This window comes from Neopelma chrysocephalum, unplaced genomic scaffold (assembly GCF_003984885.1).
Source record: "Neopelma chrysocephalum unplaced genomic scaffold, ASM398488v2 Primary Assembly neopelma1_129, whole genome shotgun sequence".
NCBI lineage: Eukaryota > Metazoa > Chordata > Aves > Passeriformes > Pipridae > Neopelma > Neopelma chrysocephalum.
Window position 1 is genome coordinate 1,775,712 of NW_020897791.1, and position 24,037 is coordinate 1,799,748.

At 39.8% G+C, this 24,037-nt stretch overlaps 1 protein-coding gene across 4 annotated transcripts in view; it reads left to right on the forward strand.

Annotated features, from left to right (window-relative positions):
* TSNARE1 (t-SNARE domain containing 1) overlaps positions 1-24,037 on the forward strand; it is a 477,763-nt gene that overhangs the window by 386,979 nt on the left and 66,747 nt on the right. The gene's annotated exons all lie outside the window — the stretch shown is intronic.

Below are 24,037 nucleotides of genomic sequence, written 5' to 3' on the forward strand. Positions count from 1 at the left end.
AGGCTTGATCTTCTCCTGCCACCCTCTTCCTCCAGAGAGCCCCTCAGAGCTCCATGTGGAACAACTTTTACATGACAGCGTTTGCTCTGCTCTATCCCTCCCGTGAGCTTCTTAGGGAGGGGACTGGATTTACTTCCATCTCTCCAAACTTCTCTGCTGGCAGAGCAGCCCAACCCTCTGCTCCCCTGCACACCCTGTCAGATGGTGACAGCGGGATCTACAGGCGCCTTCCGAGAGGGAGACTAAGCTTATAAGTGCCTTAAAATTTCACATGGAGATGGGTTTTCCATTGTAATAAGAGCTGACGGTACCTTTTTATAATCAAAATGCAAACTCCCTTCCACTGCTCAGGAGCACAATTGAGAGTGACAGAATTCATTACACAACGGAGACAGATGGAGTACTTTAAAAAGAACCATACATCAAGAGCGGAGGTCTGGGAGTGTGTAGATAGTGGGCAAGAAAGCTTAAAAACTTCAATCCCCTCCATACTGCTGAAAATTACCAATCTTCTTATCTTGGCAAAACCTTATTATGCAAATAGTTGTCAAGTGGAACACTCAAATTGGCAAAATTGCTTTTATTGTAGCACTTTTTACACTCCTTCCAAGAAAAGTCTGGTTTGCTCCTGTGATAAGTAAGTGATTGATTACTCGTGCTGGTTCGGAATAGCAGAGTGGAAAATGATGTAGTAACACCATCAGTGGCACAGACTCCATTTAAAGAAAAGAACTCTACCATATTTTGGAAAGGAGTGTGCCACTTAAAAATGGTCAAGTCACTACTTCTTCCTTCTCCTGCTTAACCTGAAGGTACATGAGTGAACTGAGATTTTTTTCAGGTACCAAACAATTCAGCCCTTTTTCTTGCACCATGATGAATTTTGGTTGTTTTCAAACAAAACATGGAATTTGCCAGCACTTCTTCCTTTCCAAAAGTAGTAAAGACTTTAGTTTTTTTCCTTCCTCTTATGAGTTTTTCTCTGTGTTGCAAACTGGAATACTCCAGTGTCCCAGTTGTGGACTCAGGGATGAAATGTGTCCATTACCTTGACATGGAGAGTGTTATTGCCTTGGATTTTTTCTTGAGAAGGCAAGAACTGGAAATGGCCAATGGGGCAGAACTGCAAACTTCCTCTCTTCAGAAGTGTTCAGCCCTCTTTTCCAGAGGAGTAACATAAAACTACATGATATGATCATTGCATTATCAAAGTGATTTTGTATTATAAAAACATAGACTGGTTTGGGTTGGAAGAGACCTTTGAAGATGATCCAGTTCAGTCCCCTTGCCATGGACAGGGACACCTTCCACTAGACCAGGTTGCTCAAAGCCCTGTGCAATCTGGCCTTGAACACTTCCAGGGATGGGACATCCACAATTTCCATCCTGTGTCTTACCACCCTCATTGCAAAAAAACTTCATGTCCAATCTAAATCCACCCTTTTGTAGTTTAAAACCATTGTCCTTTGTGTCACTACAGGCCCTGGTAAAAAGTCTGTCCCCATCTTTCTTATAAGTCCCCTTTATGTACCAGAAGGCTGCAATAAGGTCTCCCTGGAGCCTTCTCTTCTCCAGGCTGAACAACCCCAACTCTCTCAGTCTTTTTTCATAGGAGAGGTGTTCCATCCTTCTGATCATTTCTGTGGTCTCCTCTGGACCTACTCTAATAGGTCCATGTCTTTCTTGTATCAGGGACCCCAGAGCTGGGTGCAGTTCTCCAGGTGTGAGGTCTCATGAGGGAAAACTGAGGGGCAGAATCACCACCCTTGACCATCTGCCCACACTGTTTTTGTTGCAGCCCAACACAGTTGGGTTTCTGGGTCCTGTCCAGATTTTCATTCACCAGTATCCCCAAGTCCTCCTCTGCAGGGCTGCTCTGAAACATTCACCCCCAGTCTCTACTGATACTGGGGATTGGCTGACCCAGGTGCAGAACTTTGCCTTTGGTCTTGTGGAACTCCATGAGGTTTGTGTGGGCCCCTCCTCAGTTATTTATTATAGGAGACAATTCTTGGGGAAAAAAACACTTTCACAACAGGTATTCTTGCTGTCAAACAAAGCTCTCTCTGCATGAGCAGATGGGATATGCAGTGAAATAGATATAGGCAAATTCCATCTGCCTTCCTGGGCATAAAGGATTCCTGGTGGTTGTATTGGGAGCAATCAGGAGAGCAGACCACTGCTGAGTTTGCAGCCAGCTCTGGAGCAAAGAGGTACCTTCTTGGCCGCAAGTAATTAGTGAAAAACAGTGGGGGGAAAAGGGGGAAAAAAAAGGGTCTGGTGTTCTCCTTACCTCCTGCTTGAGTTTCTGTAGGTGACACTAAAATGAAAAGAAAAACAGAAATCCCACTATTCTTTCTTAGGGAGTGGAATAGCAACTGAAAACATGCCCATGGGCTGATACTACAACAGCTTTTTTGGAGGACAAGTAATGACCATTTCCAGGAATGTGGAAGTGCTCTGGGACTTAATGGACATAACTTAGATGTTGCCACTGAGTTCTTGATAACAACATTTACAATAAAGTCCATTTAAGCCTCGTGAACAGGCCTTGCTGCACAGGCAAAGCATCACTGAGGGTAAGACAAAGCCTTACTTGCCAGATATCATAAAATCATCAAATGGTTTAGGTTGGAAGGGACCTTTAAGATCATCTAGTTCCAACCCCCTCACCATGGGCAGGGATGCCACCTTCTAGATATGTCACAAGGGAGTGGGGATCTGAGTCCTTACAGAAGTCAGGGAGGCTTGGTGTGATGAAACCCCCTGTCCATGCACAATTATTCATGAGATCAGTACTTGGCCAGCAAAGAAAGCAGACTGGCTTTCACTACCTTCACTGGAGAACTAATAAATGCTTTTTGTAATTATAATTTCTCAGCAAATGAGTTCTGTTGTTTACATATCTACCTGCTTTGTTGGTTTTTTTTGTCTCTCCCCAGTGCAATGTATCCTTTTATTAAATGTAGTGTTGTAGACAGCACCACTTAAGAAACGAATACACTCCACATGGATCTAAATTGCACGTTTCCAGAGTACTTTATCTGACATGTAGTCTAAATGTAAACAAATGATCTCAAATGACATATTTTATGAATATATTTGCATGGAATGCATTTACACAGTTTTGATAAGTCTATTTGGAAATGATGCCAGTATGTTCAGGGCGAGTGCAACATCCAGGCAATACAGATGCTCTCCACTTTGCGGGAGCACACACAACCCTGCTGCCTCAAATACTCCCTTTTTTTAGTTAAAGCGATGAAATTTGCACTTCTGAAACTTCACAAAAAAAAAATTATAGATGACATTGATAATGCACTGATTTTCATAAGTAATTAGAAGACCGACTGCTTATATATCAGGTCAATTACTTGTCCACTGAGTCTCATAACTGTGGGGTTTTTTTAAGTATTTATTACACTAAAGTGTCCAGGCATAACCAGCAAACCAGACTCAGGAATCAGAGCATTTGTTCCAGTGGTTAACCAGCCTCATGAGCACCATACCTTGTTTCTAATTAGAATATAACTGATGTCTGCTTCCCACTACACACACCTTTGTAGTCCTTAATTTTATGTATTTACTGAAAAATATTCTTCTAAGCTTCCCATATTTTTTGTCTTCTGCCCCATGTTGTGATACTTACATCCATTTTAAACCACCAGTGCTGAAATGTATTGAACATTTTAGTACCAATCTCTTCAATGTCACACAGAGTCCTGAAATCTCCTCCCAGTCCCGGTTGCATCCCCATGTGGCCAAGGTTTGCATCAGACCCGTGGTCATGTGATTGCACTAACAGCTCACCTGGAGCTGTTTATCTGCTTTGACTCTTAAATCCTCCACGCTCCCTACATATTAAAATACACTTTCCCGTTTCCAGTGTATATATTTGCCATTCTCAGATGTTTGGACTTACATTTATCTGCATTGAAATGCTTTGATTTGTTTGACTGGATCTCTTTTATCGTCTCTGTTGCCTTGCGTTCATTGCAGCACTTCAGAGCAGTGGTGCAAAGACCAGAAGTGTGAGATCTAGTGGCTGTTTCAGAGAACCTGTTCTATTCAATGGGTTTCTCAACAACAGCTTGAAGAATTGGAAAGCTTTGTGGATATGACCATATCCCAGGAAATGGATCATGAGGGATTAAAAGTGGTCTCAGGCTTTCTTTGCCTTTCCTGAACTTGATTCCTTAGTGATGTCTATGCTGGAAATATGCACACATCTTCATTTGAAATGGAAATTTTTTCATAATGCCCCTGCCCATGGCAGGGGGTTGGAACTAGATGATCTTTAAGGGCCCTTCCAACCCAAACCACTCTGTGATTCTATGGAAATTTCTCAGTGCTACATTTTCCATCTGAGTGTTCTGGGCTGTGGAAGTCAAGGACCTTATACCAACAATTAGATGTTTACTGTCACTCTTAGCAATCAGCTATCTAAGTTTTCAAAATGCAATCCAATTAATTTAGATATTTAATGTTTAAAAAAAAAATCAAAATATATATATTGGCTGGTCCTGGGTCCAGCCCCATACTTTAATTCATGTTCAGTCGAGTTCTGTTTTCTTTTGAGGTCAAATATTGTAGTTTTCTGTCTCCCTGCTAATGTGTTTCTTTGTGTAGAGATGTAACATAAACAGTCATTCAGCATTTTGGAATTTCCCTGTATATTTACTGATATTTATTAACACTTGACACACCAGTGGAACAGGCCTACTTGCCTTTCTCTTTAGGAGCCTTTGTGAACAGGCTGTCCAGATTTGTTAATGAAAGGCTAAAGAAGTTGTTTAAAATCATTCCATGTTCCTCATGTAATCCATCAAGGATATAAACACAATATCCTTCATTACCCCAATATGGAACAGAAGTGGTTATTGAATTTTACTTCATTTTATTTCTGTCCTTAATAGCAGTGTTCTCTCTCCACCCTAGTTGGTCCATGACATTGCTGGGATTTCTCTTCTTTCTTTCTGCCACAAATCCCCAAAATTCGTTTCTTTAGCCGGGCCAGGAATTTTTTCCACTGGTGTTTTTAGCTTCTAATGTGTAGCTGACATGACATTGTGTCTGTTTATAGTTTATATTTATATATATTTACATTTTTAAGCTTCATCTCTTAAGTAAATGAGCCATATTTAATGAATCTTGCTGTCAGCATCTGTCATCCCTGAGGCGTGGGGATGTCGCAGCTTAAGGTGGGGTTTGGGTGTCCCTCAAGGATATTCTGGACTATGGATGTGCCATTGGTGATACCATTGTAAGAGAATCATGGAATCACAGAATGGTTTGGGTTGGAAGGCACCCTAAAAATCTTAAAGATCATCCATTCCCCCATTCACTCCTTCAATTTTCAGTTGCTACCTAAACTTTATCACTGAATCAGGATAAAATTTTTACTAAAACTGTGTATTTTTTTAATTGTGAGATCAAGGCATCCTGGCCAGTTAATGGGCTGCTCTTTTGAGAACTCTCCATTTGCTTTCTCATTTTCCTATTTGCATGTTTTCTGCTGTGACTTTTTTCTCAGTTTCGGGAGGTGTGACCTTTTTGAGGCACCAATTACATCCATAAGATGTTACTGATTGAGAATTGATTCTGTTTTTCATATCGAATGCAATCAAATCATGATCAGTCATCCCTGGGTGACTACAGATTTCCAATCCAGTAAGTAATTAATCCATATCCATCATAATCAGGTGCAACCAAGTCATTTTGTCTTGGCTATGCTGAACTATGAAGCAGCAGCTGCAGTTTTTATACATTATTAGTGACTCTTTGCAACCTTAATCACATTCCTCACAAACTGAAATTTCCCTTCACAACATAGATTCTGGTTTTAATTTTTTAATCTTTAATTTTAATTTATAATCTTTTCTCATCAACAGGCAGGTGCTTAAGGAGTAACTTCATTTTCTCTCTTCTCTTTTCATAGTTGTAACAAATCCCCACCACTGTGTCTGCTCCAGCACTGCATTTCAAAACTGTGAATTATTCTGCAATAACGGCTCAGAAACAATCCTGATGTTCTTAATTATTAATAATTCTTTAATAAAAAACAGTATCTTTGATGAAGAGATCTTATTGCCTTCTCTTCAGCCCCCTTACCTTCTCAAGTCAAAGGTTGGACTTGATGATCTTGGAGGTCTTTTCCAGCCTTAATGACTCTGAAACCAGAAAAATCTGGTAAAGAACAGTGTCAGAATCTTCATCAACCATCCTGGTGAAGATTAAGCACTGAACAGGCCACAACCTCAAAAATCTCTCCTTTGATGTGTTATTTGTCTTGCTGTGCCACCCCAGGGTGACATAGGAGATAATGGATAAGTGGAAATGCTCTTGCCTATATTATTTCCTTCTGAAATACTTGGATTTTTGGAGCTGTTTGCCCAGAGCTTCTATGGTCTTGGAAAAAAAAAAATAAAATCAGAAGACTTGAATCATCCACTGCACAGATGAATAATAAAATGAGGAGGTCCAAGAAAAAGGGAAACTTTCTTTAAAAAACATGCAATCTCTCACTTCTCCTTTCCCACCACACCCACAGAGTCATTTATTGATTCATGGCAGTTACAAGATGACAATCAACACATCAACACCTGAGCCCAGCTAATGAGATCAACAGAACTAATTACAGAGAGATGGTAATTATTTCAGTTCCACACCATAGACTGATACATCCAAAAAGGCTCCAGTTGCAGGGATTGCACAGGCTAAGCTGTGAATTTGAGTGAAGCTCCAGGCATTCCTGCTCACCTCAGAAAATGCTACAAACTAGATCCCTACCCACCTTTCCTCCTTGCCAGCTGCTGTTCCAACAGGAGCTTAAAAGGATGAACCTGTTTCTATCTTTTCATTAACACCTAGGTATTAGGTACCTGTAAATTTGACAGGTAAAGTCACATTTTTTTTAAAGAATAAGCTACATCAGATGGTATTTCTACATAATCATCCAAAGGAAACATCTTGTTTTTTTCAGCAGCTTCTACCTCAAAGCTTCAAGGTCTTTGTGATCTGTTATTAATGGTAATGTGCTCTGAGGGATTAAGCTACAAGTGCAGACAATTATAAAAAAAATAAAATATTCCACGTGGTGTTTAGCTGTGTGAGAAAAACAAATAATGAATAATTTCCCCCCCAATCTGTTGATATAATTTCTGTTCCATTGAACAGGTGGAACAAAAGGGATAGGTATTTTTTCCTTCTTGGAAACATCATCAGTGTGTCTTTCCAAGATTAAAAAATAACAACACTCCATTTACCTGCCTGCCATCTGGATCATTTTCTGAGCCTTATTTAAACAAAAAAAATGAAAACAGATCCAAGATCTCTGCATGAAAACAATAAGAAAAAAGCAAAATAAAATTTGGCAGGGATCAAGGTGTGTAGATTAATGCCCAGAACAACGTTGGAGTCACAGCTTCAACTTCACCTTTAGGCACCAGTGCCAATGAAAGCTTTTAAAGGTGACAGCACTTTGTAGCATTGCCATGGCCTACAAGTCCTTGAAGGATGAGATGTCAGATATCAGTGAACAGTTGAAGGGCAACAGGAATCCAAAATTTACAATTCCTCTGAGCATCCTTTGTGTCCATTCACCATCAGCTTTGCTCTGGCATTGCTGGAACAGGTCCCATGGTTCATATGATAAATGCAGTTTAACTCGCTTGCTTAAATGTTTGCTCCTGTTTTTCAAATGCATTTAGTAACTTAGAAAATCCTCCATTCAAGAGCAAAACGTTCAGTGAAGAAACAGCAGCTTGTGCAGCCAACCTTTGCTTCCACCATATTTTTTATTATATCTGGAGATGGGGAGATAGTCTAAAGTTCATAATCAGCTCAGGGTTTGGCTTCCTTACTGCTAAAAGGCTGGTAAGAGTGTTCACTGTCAAACCAACACCTCATACAGCATTTTATCTGCCTGCTTGAGAGGCATAGCCTCTGTTTTCTGCTTTGCCACATTTTCTTGATTGGAGAAATTATCTGAGACCAGACCCAAAAGGGACATTCGTGTTATAAAGAGAATAGGAGAAAAATGACTTATTGTGTATCATATCTTTGCCTGCTACAGGTTTGCCCTCAAATAGAATCATAGAGTTGAAGAATATCCTGAGTTGGAAGGAACCCACCAGGATCATTGAGTCCAAATATTGCCATTGTGATCTACAGGCAGTAGCTATCATGGGTAATTGGACATTACATTTCAGCGCTTCCTGAAATTCTTGGAGTGAAAACCAAGCTTTTCTGCAATGAGCAGAATTAATAATGCCTAATTTGCTGTCAACTGTGGGCACTGTCACCCTAAATTTCTCTTTTCCTTGTGTCTCTCTCCACTATACATAAATGGAATGACTATGGTGTTTCCAAGAACTGCACTATTTGCTGTTTAACCAGTTATCTGCTGCCAAACCAAAGAAACAAATGTCTTCTTTACAAGGCACCAAGTATTGTGAGAAGTACCAAGTATTTTAAGAAGTACTTTAGATGCTTCTGTTCCTCTCTCAGATGTGATTGAATTTGTCAGAGAAGTTTGGAGCTCTTGGGAGTAAGGAAAAGGACTGACAAACAGAAAAGGGACTGCCTTCTTGTAAATTATGGGCTACTGACAGGGTACATCAATCCTACTTTCAAAGGATACATGTAGAAGGGCAAAAAGATTTAAGAAACATGTAACTTCAGATTCAATTTTTATCTGTCAGCAGTGATCCCAGAGATAATCTAGTAAACACAGCTGTTTGTAATGTTCACTTGTAGAGCAGCATTTTGGCTGTTTATTCAGGAACTCCCTGATTGTAAAAGTAATTTACACCAACAATTTAAAAGCATATGATGAGATTTAGCAGGATTATGGATTTTAAAAAAACCCACCAGTGAACTAATGAAAACAGTTTGCTGACATTCTTTATCAGGATTTTTCTAAGTAGCAACAAGGTCCTGCAGGGTTGGACTCAGTTTGAATCACAGACATGGAATCACAGAGCGGTTGGGGTTGGAAGAGACCTTAAACCTCATCTCTTTCCAACCTCCCTGCCAGGGCCAGGGCTGCTGTTCACTAGGTCAGGTTGCTCAGAGATCCATCCAACCTGGCCTTGGACCCTTCCAGATGGGGCAGCCACAGCTTCTCTGGGCAACCTGTGCCAGGGCCTCCCCACTCTCACAGGAAAGAATTTCTTCCTCACATCGAATTTAAATATCTCCTCTTTCAGTTTCAAACCATTGCCCCTTGTCCTGTCATTATCTGTTCACATGAAAAGTCCCTTTCCCTCCTTTCCATAAGCCCCCTTAAGGTGCTGGAAGGCTGCAATGAGGTCTCCCCAGAGCCTTGTCTTCTCCTGGCTCAACACCCCCAGTCTGTGTCCTTAGCAGAGGAGCTCCAGCCCTCAGAGCATCTTCGTGGCCTCCTCTGGTCTTGTTCCAACAGGTCCACACTTTTCTGCTGTGGAGGAGCCCAGAACTGGACACAGGTGGGATCTCATGAGGGTAGAGCAGAGGGGCAGAATCACCTCCCTCGACCTTCTGGCCCTATGAAACACCAATAATTTAGATGGTTTTGCCTATTGCTCAGGTTGGATTTAAGCAAGGATTTTTCCAAGCTTCCAATAGACTGCTATATTTCCATCCTAGCAGAGGAACATGTTCTAAACCCGGGAATTTCCCAAGAAAATAAGACAAAGGAAGCAACCAGGTCTTGGCTATAATTGAAGGTAATAAACAGGAGAAGTTCACTGAGGTGAAACCCCCTGAAGGTAAAATCTTCCTGCTGCTCACCTGAACCTACAGCCCTGTCGGACCCTTTCTGATGAGAGGACATAACAAATGACTTCTTCTGTCCAGCTTTGGTTAACAGATGCTTCTGCCTAATCCTGACTTCTTAATGACTGACAGCAAGAAAATATCTCCAAAGTGGGAATTTGTGCTCTGTTGAGCAGTGCAAATGCTCATCTTCTGACCAGGATTTTGCTAAAAAAGAGGGAGCCAAATTTCTTAGCCATGGTATCTGATTTTCCTTTAGAAATGCTATGGAATTCATCCATCTTGTACTGGGTTCTGGTAGTTACACAATATATTCATCAAGTTTCTGACGGAAAATTTCCTCTGTCCAGCTGTCAAAGTAGTGTTGCCACTTCTGGTATGATTTTTTAGCACTCTGTCATGAATAACCTAAAAATCATACTTTAATTTAAATATGTATGTATGTTTTCCCCTTTGGGGAATAATGACATAGTCTAATAGAACTTGGTGTTAAAGCTTTTTCTTTGCTGAGGTTTAAATTCCTTTTTTTATTTTTTTATTTTTTTTCAGAGGTATAATGTATTCCTATTACTCCTTATGGAACACACTAAGCTATTTTCATCTTACACTTTAATTTCTAGCTTTTTTCCCCCCCACTTCTCCACAATAATTTCATCACTTTTTTTTTTCCCATGTTATTAATAAATAAAGACTTGGCTTCATCAGTTCCTTGACATTTTTGCAGACATCCTGACAACAGATTGAATAAATTACATTATCCAGTGTTAACCAAAGTAATGGCCTGTTAGAAACAGAGAAAAGCAAATAACACCAGATGAATCTTAGCATTTACAGCACGTGAACTGGTGTTTTATTGTAGCCAAACAATAACTGTGGGCCTGAAGATGGGACATGCACATCCCTCTGACCTTTTGCAGAGCTGTTTCAAAGAGAAATGGGTGGTTTTTTCTTCAGCCCACTCTTTTTCTCTCTGCATGGGCACAAGAGTCAGCAAATGTCATCATCTCCACACTTTATGGAGCACATTTAGGGACTCAACATGCAATAATCTCTCCCAAGGGAACCAGCTTTCCTGTTCACTGGGCCCACAGCACTCACCAGCTTCTTGAAGCATCACCCCACCATCAGCTGTCAACCAGAGCCATCCAATAAAGCCATCCATGATTAATTATTCCTAAATGACAGCAGCATATTGAAACAAACTGATAGCTGCTGACAGTGGAAATCCAATTAACCTGAATTACTGTCTTGATTGTGGCCCAATTAATGTCAGCTGTGCCATGTCAGAAGCGAAGACTTGGCTAATATAATTGTTTAATTAATTGGCTGCACAGATTAGTGAATGTGGGACTGCCCTTATGCCGACTTCTTATTTTTCCCCCTTCCCCACTGAACGTGAGATTTGAGGGAGAAGGACAAGCAACCTACTGTCTACAGCTTTTTGCTCTAAGTGGATAAATGAAGTTCTATCTTTAAACATGGTTTGAATGATCAAAGAGGGAATAGTGGAGCTCTTAAACTTCTGTAGAGAGTCTGTTGTGGCCCATTGCTTCAGTGAGTTTCAGTGTGTCCCCAAGCTGAGATCCAAAGGGATTATGAGAACTTTCCTTTGATGCACTCTGAGATATGATGTAGTTATGCATTAATGATTCCTCAGCCTGTTAAAGTACATATAGTGAACAGCAGGAAGGTTGGTAATGGTGAGGGGTGGATTTATTTATCTTTAGAAATAGAAACTTGAGTCAGAGGTGACTGGAAGTTTGTTGCTTATGGTGTAATATCTGCCTGGTGTCTTGAGATAAGTTCATGTTCTCAGACTTGTGCAAAGACTTTCCTGCATGTCAAATAATTAAGAGTTTTAAGAAATGCATTATGGCCAATTTTAGGAATGACTCATGAAAGAAAAGGGTCTGGTGGTGGTTCTTCCAGTTGAAGCACATTACAGGAGCTATTACCAGCTTTGCTACATCCATTTCAGTTCCTCCAGCTCTCCACTGTTCAGCTTTCAACAACCAGAATGCATTTAAATAAAGGTAACATTTCCATTCATAATGGTTGGAGCTGATGATCTTAAAGGTCTTTTTCGACCTAAGATAGTCTGGTTCTACAAAGGAGGATGCAAGAAATAGAAGCACAAAAAAACAACCACAGTCTAAATGTTGCACTGAACTACGGACTAATAATAAGTTGGAGTTTGTGAAGTACAGCAAGAGAAAACTTTCCTTGATCTCCACCAGAAACTTTAAAATATTCTTTAAAAAATACAGACAGGCTCAGACTGATTACCAAATAAGAGGATTATAATGAAAAAAAAAGGATCTCTAATGACTTAAACGGGGTAGCATTAAAAAGTTAAACTCAGTAAATTAATATGTTAAGTACAGAGGCTTTGACAATCAGAGAGGGGAAAATATACACCCATACAGATATATATAGGGGTTTTTTCCCATGTGGAGCTCAACTATTTAAGCTCTTGTCATAGATGCCAGGAGAAAAGGGATGGAGAGTTAAAAGCTTTGATCAGCTGCCTATAAAAAAAAGCTGGGGCACTTCACAAGTCCAGAGCTCCCCTTTGCTTCTCTGGACTCTTCAAAAGTATCTGGTTTCTTGAATGTCAACCTCAAATAAATTCTGTAAGCGGAACCTCTCTGGAGATGCTGCCTTTGAGTCGTTCTCCAAATAGCACCAGGGCATAATCTCCCATGGAGGCTTCAGTGGAGGTGGAAGTGCTCAGAACTACTTTAGAAACTTTCTCAGAGCTTCAAACCAGTCATTCAGTTCAGTTTTCAGGACTTTGGGAGGATTTGTAGATAAGTTTGGGAGGATTTTCAGATAAGCTTTATCCTGGAAACTGATTCATGTCCTCATCTTCTCAGCAGCCTGGGAGAGCCACCCAGAATATTTTGAAGGAAACCATGTCATAACAAACTGAACTACATAAAAACTTTTTGAACTGAGCTTAGTTGACAGTTTATTAGTTTGTTGGCTGCTCATCTCTGTGAACTTTTATTTAGATGTAACTGAAATATCTTTTTCTTGGCTAAAAGTTAGTTATAGTTGAGTGAAATGTTGTCTTTTGGCTACGTGCCCTGGTTTCTACCATTCTAGAGAATCTCATCGCTCTGCTCTTTTATTCATTAGAGGAAGTGTTTACAGGTTGTTTGTTCCTTACACAGCATGACTGGATGGAGTAGATGTGCTTTTTAATGTGTACCTGGCAAACTGGCTGCAAATTGGCACCATGACAGGAATCATACACATATATACAAAGATATGGTGGATTTATTACATTTCATTGCTTTCTGTCCCTTTCCATCTTGCAATGAGATAAAACTCAAACACTACAATTTTTTTCGCTTTTAGACTCATAATTTCATTTAATTCTTTCTTTTTCAGCCCGTCCTCTCATTGCTGCTGCTAGGAATTGATATGCTCTGTAGGATCCACTGTTGGCACTGTGCTCTGTGACATTCCCAGAGCTCTATTATGTTGTCTATCACAGTCAAGTTATTACTACACACTTCACATAAAAAGCCCTTTGTGTTGGCAGCGCTGACAAGGCTCTGCCTGGACATGGGGGTTACAGTTCTGACCAACAGGGTCAGGCTCCAAGGCCATTTGTGAAGTGATGCTGATATTCCATTGTTTGTAACACTCATCTCTTTTATTCAGAGTCCATTACGATTTGCAAATCCACCAGGATTTTGACATAGATGCAGGGAACTCACAGCTCTGATGACAGTGAAAAATTCAGAATGCTGCTGAGTACTTATTGCCAGGGATTGAGGAACAGCAAAATATTTAGACCTCTGGTCATTCTCAGCTTTCATATCAGGCTTTGTTCATCTTAGTTTAGTTCTGAGTAAACTCCACTTTAGGACATGTATTTAAAGATAATGCTACCGAGAGCTTAAAATGGTTGGTTGAGAGATGAAGGAAGTGACTACATTTTATTCCATTTCATGCCATAACTATTGTGCGACTACATAATTAAAGAAAAGTGCTATCACCCTGGAAGACTTTAAAGGTTTTAATTTAAAAATGTCTGGACAGGTTTATATAAAACAAAACCAAAGAAAAATCCATCCATGTGCAAACTGGATGTTTTAAGAACAGTGCTCATGTGCTGATCTTGGCACATAACAGATCCATCATCACAGGTGGCACCACTTTTGCTCAATTTATTTAATGAAGTAACACCTCTAATCTTATAAAAGGGGCAATTAAGGAATGAAGAAGTTAAATGACTTTCAAAGGATCATATAATTTAATGAGAAAGGAAGGCATAGTTGCTATATCTGCCTGTACAGTTCTCCTCATTGTCTGATATTTTGAGATATTTTTATTTTTTAGTCTTTATATTTGAATGCTATTCTAACAAGCCCTGAACTCTGCTCTTTGCTTGACTTTCCCTGGATCTCCATCCGTAAAACTGAGCAGCAAACCTCATGAGAATACTCTCTCACACAAGATTTTCCAATAATTTGTGCTTTCTCTAAGGGTCAGAAGTGCAGTATCAACTCAGGCTACCCCCTGGCATTTGTGCATTTAATCCATCAGAAAACTGAAAACGGTAAAACAATGGAGAGTCCAAATACTGTTCAAACCTGAAAGAGCTTGTTTGTGTTGGAACAAAAACTCAGATTAGGAATTTCACCAATTTTCCATGGCTTCTACAGAAGATCAAACTGCCTCAGATTTAATTCTGTGCCACCTAATTAATGATATTGAGGCACTATTTCTTCTTAGTTTCACTCCTGTTACACTAGATGTGGCTTTATTCACCTCTCTTTGTGGCAGACATAAGTAAGTAGTAAAAAGAAAACATCCTTTTGTCATTTAGCAATTATTTGAGATTCTCAGCTTTTATTTCTGAGATCTATTTTGAATAGGTGAAGACTCACATATGTAAAAGTACTTATGGGGTTAAGGACCTGTAAAATAGCTTTTAGTCTGCCTGTATGAGGCAAAATGAGGAGGTGTGCATTCCTTGGGTTCCTGGAACACGACTTGTCACTTTTCACAAGTGAGATTGTCGTGCCTGGTCTCAGTTTAATTTACTCTCTTCTTCAGCCCTGTGCTCCCAAGAATCCTCATACTGCAGAGGAGCAGCAGGGACATGGTGGTTCCTTGTAAACTGGTGAAAAATAGCATCCCTGGGAGGAAAAAACAGTCTTGAGCTTTAATTGTGTTCGTGGTTGCAAAATCCAGTGGTTATCCTGAGATTTCTGTTTTAAGAAATATTCTCTTCATCTTGTTCATAAAATCACAGAATGGTTTGGGTTGAAAAGGACCTTAAAAATTATTACATTCCAACTCCCTGCCACGGGCAGGGACACCTTCCACTAGACCAGGTTGTTCCAAGCCCTGTCCAACCTGGCTTTCAACACTTCCAGGGACAGGGAATCCACAATCTCTCTGGGCAACCTGTTCCAGCTCCTCACCACCCTCACAGGGAAGAATTTCTTCCTAATATCAAATCTAAACCTGCCCTTTTTCAGTTTAAAGCCATTCTCTCTTGTCCTATCACCAAATGCCCTTGTAGAAGGTCCCCCTCCAGCCTTCTAATAAACCCTCTTTAGGAGGAGTAAGATTCTGTTAAGGGTAATTTTTTTTTTCTACACTCTTTTTGACTTCAGTACCAGGAAAAAACCCCTATTTACTGTGTTTAGAGATCTATTTAAAGCAGTGCAGTAGAAGTGACAAGCAGAAGCATGTCAACCACTGCTTGACATGCTAATCATGGGAGTATTTTAGTGGTAGTAAAGATATTACCAGAATAGTAGTGATGTCAGTGATAGTGATGAGCAAAGTTTGTAGGAAGTAATGTCATATATTAAATCAATGGACAGAGTAAAGAAAAACAGAGACTTTGAAAGAAGGAATATGAGTCATTTTTGCTTTTTGGGTTGTGGTGGGTTTTTTTTTTGCTTTGCTTTGCTTTGATTTTTTTATTTGTTAGGGAGGTTTTTGGGTTTTTTTGTCCCTTTTTTGGGGTGTTTTTTGTTTGCTTGGTTGGTTTTGGTTTGTTTTTTGTTTGTTTGTTTGTTTTTTCTCAATCTTATCAATTACTCTCATGAAAACACAGACATATAACATTGCCAATTATGGTTCTGTGACATTTTCACTCTGGAGATTCATCATCTCCTAACACTGACTTCCCAAGGCGTTATTGGCACAGCACTTCCTGGAACCTCTTCCAAAATTTGTGTTTATTTATGATTCCAGGGGCTGAGAGGAGCTTCTTTGTGGATCAGTTCCTGTAATGCACTGACTGATATTGTTATGTACAAATACTTTCCGGTGACAGAGTCAGACCAGCTCAGACCTTCAGTTTGTTCTTTGCTGCCTGAACACTTACACTGAGGGGAATTTGTCTTAATTACTGGTAAGATCTGAAGGCAAGTCTTAGTTCAAGAACACTGTGCTTTGAAGAAAGAAAATCCTTTTTCTCGGTCCCAGTGTGAACAATATGGTTGTATAACCAGAGGAAACAGTCTCATGTTGTGCCAGGAAGGGTTTAGAATGAATATTACGAACAATTTCTTCATGGGAGGGGTTGTCAAGGATTGGAACAGGTTGTCCAGGGAAGTGAAAGAGTCACCACCCCTGGAGGTTTTTAAAAGACATGTAGATGTTACACTTGGTTTACTGGTGACCTTGGCAGTTCTACATTAACAGTTGGATTCAATCATCTTAGAAGTCTTTTCCAACCCAAATGATTCTATGTTGTTTTTTTTTTCCTACCACCCCCTAGAACTACCTTTATTTTCTTTATTTGACACTTACATTTGTTTGAGGATGGTTAAAAGACCCTTCATGGCTGATGTTCCACCCTTTAGCATTTTATTTTTATTAGAATTTTCGAATAAAAGTGTTGCATCTGGCTGCACACAGGAAAAATTCTCAACTTATTTGGACCAGAATCTCATAAGAGTACACTGGATTTAAGCCAGACTACATAATTTCTTTGGCTCTGGTCCTTACAAGATTCTGCAAAGTTTGATCCAGCTGTTAATGGCAAAAAGAAGCCAATGTGGGGAGCCAAAGCATTTTTTAAGACACAGAATGAGCTATATATGGTTCAAGAATTAAGATGTTCTGCCCTGGCCCCCACAATTCCCTCACAGAGGAACTGATGATTTACAGACTAGATAAGTGAGGTGGGTGAAAACTGATGGGCTCAAAGCATTGAGATCAGCAGCACAGTGATACTGTCATTTCCAATCCAGCCAAGTATTCCTATTCCTAAAATAATATAATCTAACTAATAAACACGGTTCAGCAAGAAAGTTTTCTCAAAGCACAGCACTGCTTGAATGTGGCAAGTTATTTTCTCTCTTCTCTGCTGCCTTGCAAATGTGTTCCTGGGTTTAAATTGTTGAGGGAATTAAGTTCTCCATGAGTCTCTGTGGGGCTCTTAAGCATCTCAAGGTGGTTTCTGCAAAAGTATGAGGGCATTTGCTTTGCTGCCTTGGGGGAATTCTGGTTTGGGAAAACGTGGTCTCTGGTGTTTCAGGTGCACACACTGGTCAGGACCTTCTTTAAGCTGCTGGCTGGGTTTGCTCTGTAGAACTCAAACAGCTGCCAGAGGAATGTGGCTTCATTCTAGTGCTGGTAAAAAAAAATAATCCTCTTTATAGTGAATTTGTGAATCATGTTGGAGGTTTGCTGCCTTGAAAGACATGATAGAAATGTAAGCCATTATCATGTGTTATTACAAATGATGGCTCAGCCATTAGAAAAACTAGCGTATTAGCGGAATGTTAGGATTGCTAATTCAAGCATTCAGAAGGTAGGAAATGCAGCAATTAAATCTGTGTGTACAGGCTTGACATCAGCCCCTGTCAGCTTTTAGGCAAACCAACGTAGACAACACTGTGCTGTGTCAGAAAACACTGATAGGAGATGGGTGCAGATGGAGAAAAGTATCTCAGATTTTGAACTAGTCATGAACGTACCTGAACTGGGGTTTAAGAGAAGTCATATCTTTCCAAAGTTGAGCCAAATGCACTAAAAAGTGCACTTTCACCGATCTTTCCCCAAAGCATGGTGGCACTAGAGAAAATGTTTCCATTATCTTTTTCAGGGTGGGACGCTTGGACATTTTGCAGTAGTTTTCTTCTTTGATTCGGCTGCAATATTATCATTTAAAAGAAATAACTTGAGGTGGCTTACAGGAATGGGAAATTCAATCCTGCATGGTTATCACTGGCTAAATGTAGGGAGAAAATGCAGTATTGCATTAGGATATGCTGAGGAATCATACCTAGTGATGGCACTTGGCTTCACCTGGGATATATCACAGAATCATGTGGAATCATGAAATGGTTTCAGTTGGAAGAGACCTTAAAGATCATCTGGTTTCTGCCATAATCAGGGACACCTTCCACTAGACCAGGTTGCTTAGGGGCCCCAAGCAGCCTGTCTTTGAACACTTCCAGGGATGAATGCAAGGAAAATAATTACTAAGAAGGGAATCATGAAGAGATTTATGGGGAAGGGGAAGAGTGCACAGAATTGGTCCAAAGAGGTAAATACACAGACACAACATCATAAGGGAAACTTGAAATCAGTCCAAATGATGTGGAAGTAAAGGCCCAAAAACAATGTGTCAAAGCAAAGTGAAATATTTCCTTGCTGCTGTGGGCTGGCCTTTCCCTGTTGCTCTCATATCTTCTGAGTTTTACTTATATGCAACTTGTCTACTTTGTTCTCATTTAGAAACACTGTAAGTGCTTAATAATATCACTGGCCTTTTCCAGCCTGCCTGCAGAAGCAGTGATATTTGATAGCAAATTCATTGTTCCTCTATAAGGAAGCCATACCATAAAGGTCACCAAATTTGGTCAGTGCATTTTAATTTGTACACACGTTAAAGGTCGTGTTCCTCACTTCCACTGCAATAACACAGTGTGTTTACTCTCTTATCAGAGGTGGTTGTGTGTGGCTTGGCTGAGGGATCTTATCAATGCAAATGGAATATGAGGTATTCATAATAATAATAATAATAGTAATGAAAGCACTGTTGCAAGTGTAAGGGGATTTTTTTCCCCCTCTGTATGTTTACATAAAGCTTGGAGATAACCACACATCTGCAAGGTCTGATTTTCTGCTGTGTTGCTCCAATATTTCCTTTTTCTCTCCCATGAGAACTCCCCAGCTTTCTGCAGAGCTTGTGCTATTGTGTATTGGAATGACAGCAGTTTCAGATTCATAATATCATCTTTGTAGAAACACGTCCAAACGTAATTAAGGACCTGGGCTCTCAATCCAGCAGACCTCAAATTAGCTTTCAAAATGCATATTAAGGGCATAGACAAACGCTTTCATGCAATTCCAAATGACCTCTGAGGGCAGGGTGAACAAAATTGTATGAACCTCTTTAATGTCACAAAACTCTCTACAGAGATTTGCATATAAAGTGAACCATTTTATGTCAAACAGATTTGTTAATCTTACAATGAGGGAAACAGCACTTGAAAATTAATCAAGGTGGGTTTTCATTGCCCAACAGAGGCCCTTAAAAGGACCTGACCTGATAACTGGAGGCTGGTGTTGTGTTGTTACTACATTTAATAATATTTGTGTTTTATTTGCTGAATGGGTTTGCAGGAAATAAATTTCCAGAGCGGATAAAGCTGCAATGGTTTCTTTGCTCAAGTAGTGGAACTGTACTCAGAAGTTCTTATAATCCTGGCTCTGTTGGAAAATGCTTCATGACTTGTTCGTTATTTAAAAACTGTATTACAATACGTGTAAGCATTTCTCTGAGTGAAATGGGTCATCTCACTGTGTCTTTTGGCCCTGAGTGCAGGGTGGATTTTTGCTTGCTTGCCAGAATAACCAAAGAAATGATCATTGAAAAACGGACCTTTTCCCCCAGGAGAGAGATTCTTGACCATAGAACCAAACTGAAAATCCTGGGGTATGTCTAGGCCTGTTCCTAGGCCTTTCCTCCAGCCTAGAGAAAAGGAGGCTGAGGGGACACCTTATTGCTCTCTACAAATACCTGAAATGAGGTTGTGGTGAGGTGGGTATCTACCTCTTCTCCCAGGTAACAAGTGACAGGATAGGAGGAAATGGTCTCAAGCTGTACCAGGGGAGGTTTATATTGGATATCAGGAAAAAAATTCTTCACTGAACGGGTTGTCAAGCAAACAAGGAGAATGGTGAACTCACTGTTCCTGGAAATGTTCAAAAAATGTGTGTATATGGCACTTGAGGACATGGATTAGTGATGAACATGGTGTTGGTGCTGGGCTGATGGTTGGACTCGATCTTAAAGGTCTTCTCCAACCTTAATGATTCAGTGATTCCATAAAAGTTTACATTATTTGACATTGCAGGAGGGGGTCTTGGGTTAACCATGTTGGATGAAGCTCTTTGGTTACCCTCATCATCCTTATCCAAGGGCAAGGATTAAGACTAGGGAGAGATGGAATAAAAGATGGGATATTGGTGAGATTAATTTAGCTAAAGAAAGCAACCTGCCCACTGATTCTGTCCTGCAGGAGACCTAGAAAATGCCCCGACCATGGAGCTGTAGGGAGTGTTTCTACTCTGAGATGGTGTCACATGCTCTGATGTTCCCAGAATAGAGCAGCTGTTCTGGCACAAATCCCTGCCTGAACTAAAATACCTGTTTCTAGGGATTTTCACCTCCTTTGTGGAGGCAATTGAGAAGTCTTGACCATCCTGCCTTGCAGTGCAAAGTTTTACCTATCTATAGAGGGTAGAAAAGCTTGATACTGAATTTCCATACATGATTAAAGTGCTTTTTACTTTTTTTCTATTCAATATAAGTACAGAGAAAACAGTTTCCTTTAGCCTCTACTATTATTAATGCTTGTCCCCAGCTAGTTTTTGAATCCTTAGCAAGAAAACATTTTTTCCTCCTTGTAAATGTATTTGCTTAGGAATTTCTAAGATGAAACTTGCTTCTCTGGGCCTGAGGCCGTAATGGGCTTTAATGGTTTTTAATTACTTAACTATCTGTTGTGACATAATTAAAATGTCTTCCAACATTTCACATTTCACCCCTAAGAAATAAATAACTTCTAGGTTGTAAAATATGAATTGCAGCTTCATTTTCTGAAACAATGAAGGAAAGGTTTCTTCCAGGCTCAGTCACATCCAGTTTTCCTGTCAATATAAAGTGCTTCTCAGCTGTGTCCCTAAATAGCCTTTACTCCTCCCTTCCCTGCTTTTCACTCCTGTTTCACATGTGTGTTTAAAGAGCTTCTGTCAGGATTAAAATATATCTTTACCTATTTTACTAAAAAACCCCGAGAGCCTTGCAAAAATAACTGTAAAAAGCCATTACATCTTGCTACAGGATTAGTTGGGTTTTTTTTTGTCCCACGCTGCATTCTTTTCATCTTGGGAAAATGTGTACAATGAAAATAGATTAGCTGCAATTTAATCAACAAATTTGAGGTGTTCTGGGTAATGGACTTACAACAGGTTGGGAACAGAGCTGTAAAACCAGAGCAGTACTGCAGCATAGCATTCAAGGTTTAGAATAAGCTAATATAATTAAAATTAAATCAGATACTGAGTTTATAATTACTTCTCAGACATTTTCTAGCAGAAGATAATCTGGTAGCTTTGAACTTTTCCCAAATTCAGCCTGAAATTGTTTGTTGCCTTGATTTCTATATCTCCATTTAGATACTCATTTTAAGTGATAGTTAACGGGAGTCAGTGTTTTCCAAAGTGGAGGGCCAGGATGCAAGTTTGCCTGGGCAGAACATGTTTTGTAGGAGGTTTTGTTAAATTCTATCAGCTCCTGTATGTGGACAGAGCTTTGCAATTTAGCAGGAAAAAGATGGAGAAAGCAGCTGTGTGACCTCTAGGAGTGTTTGGCAAAACCTCCAGGTCTCTGGAAAAAAAAAACCAACCAAACAACAAAACACTTACTCGGGTTTTCTTGATACTTCTTTGAGGTTGAGGGGAAGACTCTCAAAATTCAACTTGTAGTAAGAGTGCACTTCAGGCGTTGATCCATCTGCTGTTCTAGGAACACCTTGTCTTTGTAAACATCCGAGTGTGCTTCAAGTGCAAGTGGAAGCTGGGGGGGCAAAATGATCTCATATTGCTCCTCTGAGCGACTGTGGGTGTAGCTGCAGGAACTGAGAGGGGGACATGTTGCCTCAGAGCTCCCTGTGCCCAGGAGAGTCAAGGAGGATGGGGCATAACCCTAATGCAAGCGAGAAAGAAAGATCTTCAGCAGTTAAAGTAGAAAGAGCTGGAAAAAGAAGAGCTGGAGAAAGAAGAATCGGCCGTGTGGGAAACGCTATAAAAATGCAAAGCTCTCTGAAGAATTATGTTGTAAAATAAATGATTCATTTTACAGGTGGTTTGGCTTTTTGAGGGTTGTTTGGTTCTGGGTTTTTTTTATTTGTCCTTAACCTTTCTGTGGCTGTGGCTCTGCTGTTCTGAGACCTCAAATACTTTGGCAGAAACCTGGTAGGATCTGCCATGAGAAATAATCCCATTACAGGTTTGGAAATGATTTACCATTTTCGTGTATGTGTAGATTAACTTTGATTCAAGGGATGACATGATGAATCACATTTGCTTTTTTATTCATTTTTTTATTATTATTATTTTTCTTTTTTATTATTATTCTTTTTTTATTTTTATATTCCTTTGGAAAATTGGAATTCTCTTGAGATCAGCCATGCTTTCCCTCTTGAAATGTTGTCTCCACTTCCTTCACTTAAAATGAATACAACCCAATAATTGCACTGATGTTTGGGACCTTTGAGATAGAAAGTATTAACTATATGATTCTGCTGTCATGGAACTCCCATGGGAAAATTAGGACCTTTGTATAAAGTGAAAGGTTTGTGTGGTCCTGTGTGAACATGACTTTAGACAGATGTTCCAAGGAAACTTGAATAGGTATACAAAATTTATAAAGATACATGATATACACAGCATAATAATTACTCATTTACGGAGTGAGGAAGAAATCTTGCCTGAGAGGAAGAGCGGGGAAAAAAAAAAAAATATATATATATATATATATATATAATGGGAAATGCAACATTTCCTAGCTGTTGAGTGCTTACATTTCTGATGCTGATGTGCTTCCAGTGTGTTTTGTTGCCTTGGTGTTATTAAAAATATAGGCATGTGTTTCTTTTTGTGTCCCAATTTCCCTCAAGTATGACAGTGGGGCATTAAGACACGGTTTATAATCTCAGATTCTGTTAACTTGAACTGGGCATAATAACCAGAGTTGTTAGATGTGATATTGCTATGTATGTTGTTTATTAACATAGATTTATGTAATGTTCAGGTGAGGGTGCCCACACTATGGTCTGCAGATCCTGTCTGGTGAGAGAATCTGTACAACCTGCTCTGTTCTAATATTAATTAAGGTTGGAAAAGACCTCCAGGATCATCAATCCAACCTTTGTGTCAAGTTACATGTGAAGGGATGATTCCATAGCCCTTCCTGAAGCAACCTGGGCACCTGTAGAGTGAAGTGCTTCCTTTTGCTCAAATATCAGTATTTTTTTAACTAAGTGACAAAAAGAAGCTGCGATATCCAGGCACTCTTCCTCAGGATCTGTAGGAAAGGTGGTGTGATCAGGCAGAGCTCAGGAACAGCTTCCAATTCTCCACCAGTATGTAGAAATTTATGGCTGGACACTAAAGGAACTCAAAGTATTGAACATTTTCCTTGCTGAAATATAAAATAAGAAAAAAGAACTAGGAATAAACAGGGGAATCCTGCCCCAGATTGTAAGGCTGTGAAATACTAAATCCACTAAGAGATGCTGTAAACAGCAGGAATCATTATCCTGACTTACCAGCCAGGACAAGCTCATAAAATGTGGACCAAATACCAGAATAGAGGCTGGGCTGCATTTCTCCTACCTCTGATCAGTCTTAATTTGTTTATGGTTGAGTTTTATATTTGCTTTAGTTGGTTAAAACCAAGAAAATTAGGAAGGAGGCGAAAATATATAAACGCAAAATTAGAGTGAATAGGACTTTGTAAGGGTAGAAGGAGGAAAACAGGGGAATCTCTCTGCAAAGGGAATGATGGAAAAGCCCTCTGAAGTGATAATTGTGCAGCCTTTGAAGCTTCTTTTTAGGACTATTTGAGACTGCTGCTTGAAGCTAAATGACCCATCAGCGTCCTCTGCTGACCAAACACAGGCTTTGACATTTTAGAGTTGGACAAGGACACTGAAGTGCCTTGAGACAGTCTGCAGTTGGGAGCAGAGGTTTCCTGGTTTAAGTTGGAATTAATCAAGGTTAA